The sequence below is a fragment of the Elephas maximus genome, chromosome 21 (genome assembly GCF_024166365.1).
Source record: "Elephas maximus indicus isolate mEleMax1 chromosome 21, mEleMax1 primary haplotype, whole genome shotgun sequence".
NCBI lineage: Eukaryota > Metazoa > Chordata > Mammalia > Proboscidea > Elephantidae > Elephas > Elephas maximus.
The window spans coordinates 60146847-60153481 of record NC_064839.1 but is presented as its reverse complement, the minus strand read 5'-3'; the positions used below and the strand labels follow the sequence as shown (position 1 = coordinate 60153481).

General features: G+C 40.1%; 1 pseudogene; it reads right to left on the bottom strand.

Moving 5' to 3' along the window:
* Positions 1–4899: 4899 nt before the first annotated feature.
* Positions 4900–6309, bottom strand: LOC126064638 (tripartite motif-containing protein 75-like; annotated as a pseudogene).
* Between the last annotated feature and the right edge of the window lie 326 nt (positions 6310–6635).

Genomic DNA, 6635 nt, shown 5'->3' with positions numbered 1-6635 from the left:
CTTCCTGATGCTTCTTCCTTGGTGGTATCAGGACCCAACTCTCTGCTTGCTTCCCCTTCCTTTTATATCTTGAGAGATAAAAAGTGGTACAGGCCACAACCCAGGGAAACTCCCTTTACATTGGGTCAGGGATGCCACCTGGTAAAGGTGTTACAATCCCACCCTAATCCTTTTCACATAAAATTACAATCACAAAATGGAGGACCACCACAGAATACTAACCAAGTTGATACACACGTTTTTGGGGGGGATGCAATTCAATTCATAACATAGGCTTTACTGGTTTTGCTTGTTTTACTCCAGTGTTTGCTATTTCAAGGACTCTGAGTCAGAATCGACTCGATGGCACTGGGTTTTGTACTAAGGAGAAACTTATTGGAGAGCCTACAACAGGCACCAATGCCTTGTTGCGGGCACCAAGCATTCTCTCCGAATTTATTGTTACTCAGTCAGGGAGAAATACTGGAAAACAGAGAAATACCAAATAGGGGGCATATCACACTTTATCCCATCACCTAGATGTAAACATGATTTACATTGCCAATATTATACTTTTAGGTATTTGGGTATCTCTAGGCATTCTTTTCTTTTCTGTCTTTTCAATGACCTCTTGCTTTCTTCATGTATGACGTCCTTGATGTCATTCCACAACTTGTCTGGTTTTCGGTCATTAGCATTCAACGTGCCAAATCTATTCTTGAGATGGTCTCTAAATTCAGGTGGCATACACTCAATGTCGTATTTTGGCTCTTGTGGACTTGCTCTGATTTTCTTCAGTTTCAGCTTGAACTTGCATATGAGCAATTGATGGTCTGTTCCACAGTCAGCCCCTGGCCTTGTACTGACTGATGATATTGAGCTTTTCCATTGTCTCTTTCCACAGATGTAGTTGATTTCATTCCTGTGTATTCCGTCTGGCCAGGTCCATGTGTATATAAAAAAAAAAAAAATGTGTATAGTCACCGTTTATGTTGGTGAAAGAAGGTATTTGCAATGAAGAAGTCATTGGTCTTGCAAAATTCTATCATTCAATCTCCTTGAACACTAAGGTGTGACTGATCCAAGCCATGGTATTTTCGATCACATCATATGCATGTGGAAACTGGACAGTGAATAGGGAAGACCGAAGAAGAATTGATGCCTTTGAATTGTGGTGCTGGTGAAGAATATTGGGTATACAATGGACTGCCAAAAGAATGAACAAATCTGTCTTGGACGATGTACAACCAGAATGCTCTTTAGAAGCAAGAATGGGGAGAATGTGTCTTACATAATTTGGACATGTCGGCAGGAGGAATCAGCCCCTGGAGAAGGACATCATGCTTGGTAAAGTGCAGCATCAGCAGAAAAGAGGAAGACCCTCAATGAGATGAATTGACACAGTGGCTGCAACAATGGGCTCGAGCATAACACCGATTGTAAGGATGGCGCTGGATGGGGCAGTGTTTCGTTCTGTGGTACATAGAGTCATAACCAACAAAACAGCACCTAACAATAGCAACAACAGGCATTCTTGTTTGAGGTTTTGAGAAATTATTTCACACAAATTGTCTCCTTTCTTTCCTTTAAACTGCTATTGCCCGCAATTAGTAACATATGATGTGTCATTATTTCATCATAGAAAATATTTTCCAAAAGTGGCAATACCTACCTTTTAATAAACATAGTAATGCATAAGGCTGAACTGAAAACAATATAAATTAAACAAAGGAAGAAATGCACCGTGTGTCGTCTCTAATCCATGATATTTTATTTTTAAATTTTTCTACTATTATATTGTACACTCACTATTAACATATTTATGTTAAAGACAAATATTTCTCAAGTACTTAGTGCAAGGCACTAAGTATTTATTAAAAGGTAATGAATGATGTAAACAAACAAAAAAGACTAAAGTTGTACTAGGGCATAGAGAGTGACAGAAAGTGCTGAGTTTTCTACAAACTGTTCATGGAAGTTGTCTCTGATGATGTTTGAGCCATTATATTATTTTTTTCCCATGGAATTTATTTTGGAATGAATATATTTATCAATCAACCAGTACATTTATTGCTACATTACTTCTTAAACAGCTGCATGACAGCCCATTGTACACATATATCATAATTTATCCAACCGTACACCTGAATGTAGGCTTTCACTTTGTTTCAAATTTTGGAAATCAAAATGGGATTCGGATGATTTCTAGTAGTATTCATAAGACACAGAATTTATTCTGAGTGGAAGTACTGGTATAATGACAAAATCCAATTTAAGTATGGAAAATTATTGCTTGATTGTTTCCAAAATGTTATACCAGGTCACCTTCAAACCAAGAAGAATGCAGATGGGCCACCACATCTCTAATCCCCCAGCAAGGGATATGCTTGATTTTTAAAAATCTGTTCATGACAACCTCACACTTCCAACCTCCATATTTGTGGTGTTTTTCAATAGAGTTTCAAATATTTATCAGGCAGTACTTTCTGTCTTTGCGTCCATTAATGCTTTTGAGTCACTCATTATTTGTTCCCTTATCTCTGATGGCTAATCTGTATAGAAACACTATAGGTGATAAACCACAATCTGTTCCAGAATCCTTTGAAGTATAATGTTTGAAATATTTTGGCACTTCCATTTCTATTCATATTTTCATTGTCAGTATGTGACTTTGAAGAGTAAGGCAATGTATGCAAATGGTCTTCCTCATTCAAAAATGAAATATATGTTTAAACTCTGCCCAAATACTTTAACTGTCTGTGTGTGTATGTGTGTGTGTGTGTGTTTTAATGCTCCAACTTTCAACCTGGAATTAAACCTTGTGTATGAGAATAATGGAATATTAAGAATCAGAAGTAGACTCATAGTGAGCTCAAACACTGACTAAATACTTGAAGTGACAATACTTGGCAGATTAAAAACAATGAAAAAGCCAGGGTAAAAATCACAAATCCATTTTGAAATGTCTCATTTATTGGCCTAAGATACGCTAGTTGTTCAGGGACAAAATGTGCCAGACAGTGTAATTAGGTTTTTGATAAATGATCACAGTTAGATGACTGCAACTGATGGGATTATTTCCATCGTTTCCGGTTTCCCTGCCAGTCTGGGAGCTTTAGTAACCTTCCGTGGGTTCCTAGGATTCTACACGATGGAGTCTTCAATCTTGACTCTGCAGTGCCTCATTCTAAAACCTGTGCACTTTCCTCAATCTATTGCTCCCTCAGTTTGGGTGAGTGGGAGGTGAGAGAAAAAGACTGAAGGAGTCTGCAAAGGCTGGAGCAGGAGGTACCGGGGTTCAGCGTGGTCGCCAAATGACATTTAGGGTGGAATCTGGAGTCTTTACTAACGTTGAATAGGAAACTTAATAAGAGACATCTAACTTTGATTTCAAAGTTTTTCTTATCTGTGAAATCAAATATTAACCATAAAATCCTGCCAGAAAATCTTCTGCAGCAATGTAAATCTGTTTTATCCTGTTAGAAAAAAACTAGTCCACACAATTATTACCCCCTAATTTAAATCTCAAAGGGCCTCATGGCTGCAGATGTGTGGAGGGCCAGATTATTAGCAGCCAGGCCAGAAATAAATTGATACCTTCTCATCCTCAGTGAATGCAGAAGGCAGTGTTCAATCAACCACGTTAAGATTAACCAGTGGCTGATCTATGTTTCTCCCTCCTCTTCTTATTATAAGCCCCATTGTGCCTAGTTTATATGAGTCATTTTCTTTTCCTAGAATCAAAATGTCCTGCTTCTATGCATATAAAGTACTTTCTCAGAATAAACCTTATGTTCAAATTTTGGTGAGTTTTGATTATTTTTTTACAGAGTAACGTCAGAAGTTGGACCCAGAAAAAAGTCACCAAGTGCTCCACCTTGTGATGAGGCATAATAATTGATTCCAGACATGGGCCACATATGCATCCAACTGTTTCCTCATCATGGCTTGGGAACTTGGTATAAATCTCCTGGGTTCAAGTTCTACCCCTTTTGTGTTGAACTCTCTAAGTTTATAACTGAACAGTTAGGAATATCTTTTCCTTGATAAGTTACCCTTTCACGTTGTCTGTTTGGGAAACTGGATTTCCATCTGCCCTGTCCTTTTCTTTCCACTTTTGGGAATTTTTATGTGGTCCTCAGGGTTTGTAGGGAGTTTTACCGTTTGCGTTATCTGAATACTTGGACTGGTTTCAAGGGATATCAAAGTGAGTTAAATAAAAGATGTTAGGTTTGATCCTGGGAGAGGGCTCAGAAAATACTTGCTGAAGTTTGGACGGAAGGGTTTATTTTTCCCTGGTTTGAGGGCAAGAGTTTACTCTTCCCAAGTTTGGGGGGCATGGGTTACTTGTACAGGTTTCGAACAAGGGTTCTTGGACTGGATCTCAAGGACAACTCTGGATGTCTTAAATGGGTCGACCTGACTGAAACATCTTGGAATCATTTAGCTACTAGTTTGTGTGTGTGTTGCCTTGCCTTGGGATGTACTCTTTCAAGAGCTTTATGTTGTTGCTGATCAGCATAAAATGGTGTTGCAGAGCAAAACTGGAATGCTGTTTCAATTTAAAACTGAGAGGTTTATTAAGAATTTTAAACAATTGCAATTGAGGAACCACATAACACACAGAAAATGGAACGAGGTAGGCCCAGGCAGTTTCATCCTACAAGTATTCTTATAGGGTAAAAAGAGGAACCAAACCATAGGGAGGGCAATTACAGGAATATCAATTAATATTGTAATAATCACACTCTGGTTTCTCGTCGTTACAGGAGATAAAACAACTTTCTTCATGTGTTAAAGTCATACAAGCACTTAAAAAAGAAAAAATTTTCAGTACCATATTCACTGATAGTTGTATGACATGGTACCATGAATTGCAGGAATAAAATCAAGCAATGTGACAGCCTCCCAGAGAGTTTATCATTCATAATCTCTGACAGCACAGATTGTGAGAGGTTGAGAATCACGTCCAATACAAAAATAAAGCTTCAGGATTTCAGAAAATCTATCAGTGAAAGAATGGATATGAGATCTGTCATTCAAACTGTAAAACGAAATCGCACCCAGTTCATAGTCCAGATAAATGCCAATCCCTCTGGGTTTTTCTGTTATGACCAGAGTGACTGGAAAAGTGCCTTGTGCAACATAGTTACCATTGCACAGCTGAATTGCCCAGCATCTCTCCTGCCCTGCCGGGGGCCTCTTTGCCTTCCTGGAAAGGGAGTCTTTACAAAGCCCCACAGACCATTCAGGCTTCTCACCCACTTCCACCTCCCAGTAATGTCTACCAGAACTGAACTCTTCACAACCCAGGACAACTGGGTCAAACTTGAATCTCTTTGGATTAGGAGGAAGTCTTTGTGTTTTCTTCACAAATGTGACAGACTTTTTATCTTCAGAGACAATCAGATTTGAATGTGCTGATTCAGGATCCAAGGTTACATCTTCCTTAAATTTCTGTATAATTTTCTGCAGAGCCGAATACTGTGGAGGAAGGCTGCATCCTTCCTTCGTTAGCTGGAAGGAATAGAGCACTGGGGGGTTGAGGCTTTCACATCGATTCTGGATGCTCTTAATATCTGTTAGCAGTTTCACTTCTGACATCACACTCTTCTCTGCCACCTCCTTTAGTAGATTGTTGAGTGTGGAAATGAACTGTGAAAATGCTGTTATATTCGCATTTAGTTTCTGTTGAACGTGCTTCTCTTCACGAGCTAACCTGGAGAGAGCTGCCTCATGTTCACGGTCTAAAAACTTGTTCAGGTGCTCAAATTCAGAGAATAATTCTTTCCTTTACTTTTCCACCTTCTTTCTCAGCTCTGATGGTTCTCTCTCTTGAGAAGTTACTAGTTTTTGAAAGTCAGCCACTTGCTTCTTCAGGGGCTCCATGTAACTCATGAGCCTTTTCCTGTGATGAGAGGCAGCCTCCTCTATGGACCTCACGAGGTGATTCTGGTGGTTTGGGGGCTGAGTGCACAGGGGACACAGGACTTCCAGGTCTTCCTCACAGAAGTGGGTCAGTACCTGATTGTGCTTCTTGCATAAGCGTGTCTCTTCCTCCCTCTTCCTCTTGCTCCTGGTGATGTGGAGTATCTTCGCAATTTCAGCTATATTTCCCAGCTGGGTGTTGCTCCTGAGGTGCAACTGTAGGCATGGGTGGTGGCACACAGGGCATCGGAACCAGTCCTGTTGATCCTCCCAGGATTGCTGGATGCAGGAGCAACAGAAGGTGTGCCCACATTTGATGGTAACGGGATCTCTAAAGTAATCCAGACAGATGGGGCAGTTAGCTTCTGCCTGAATTCCTGCCAGGGCTTCCATGACCTCCATTAGGCTATGAATGAAGGTTTGGACTGAGAGGGCTTTTCCTCAGGATGTCTGAAAGCTATGAAATACTATGAGGTTGCTGGTTCTCTGTTGCAAAATTTGGTGTCAGTAGGCGTTCTCGTCACTACCAGCTGTGGATCACAGATTACTTGGGAAACTAGGCTTCCAGCCTTTGGCAGCTCAGAGAAGATGAAGCCGAACTAATCACTTCTCTTGATCAGAATCCAGTCATGACCTCAAGGTGCCTATTTGTTCCTGGGGATGAGAAAATATTTCTTTATTAAAAAAAAAAGTCTTCGTGGCTCTGCTCAATGCCACTGATTCTTGTC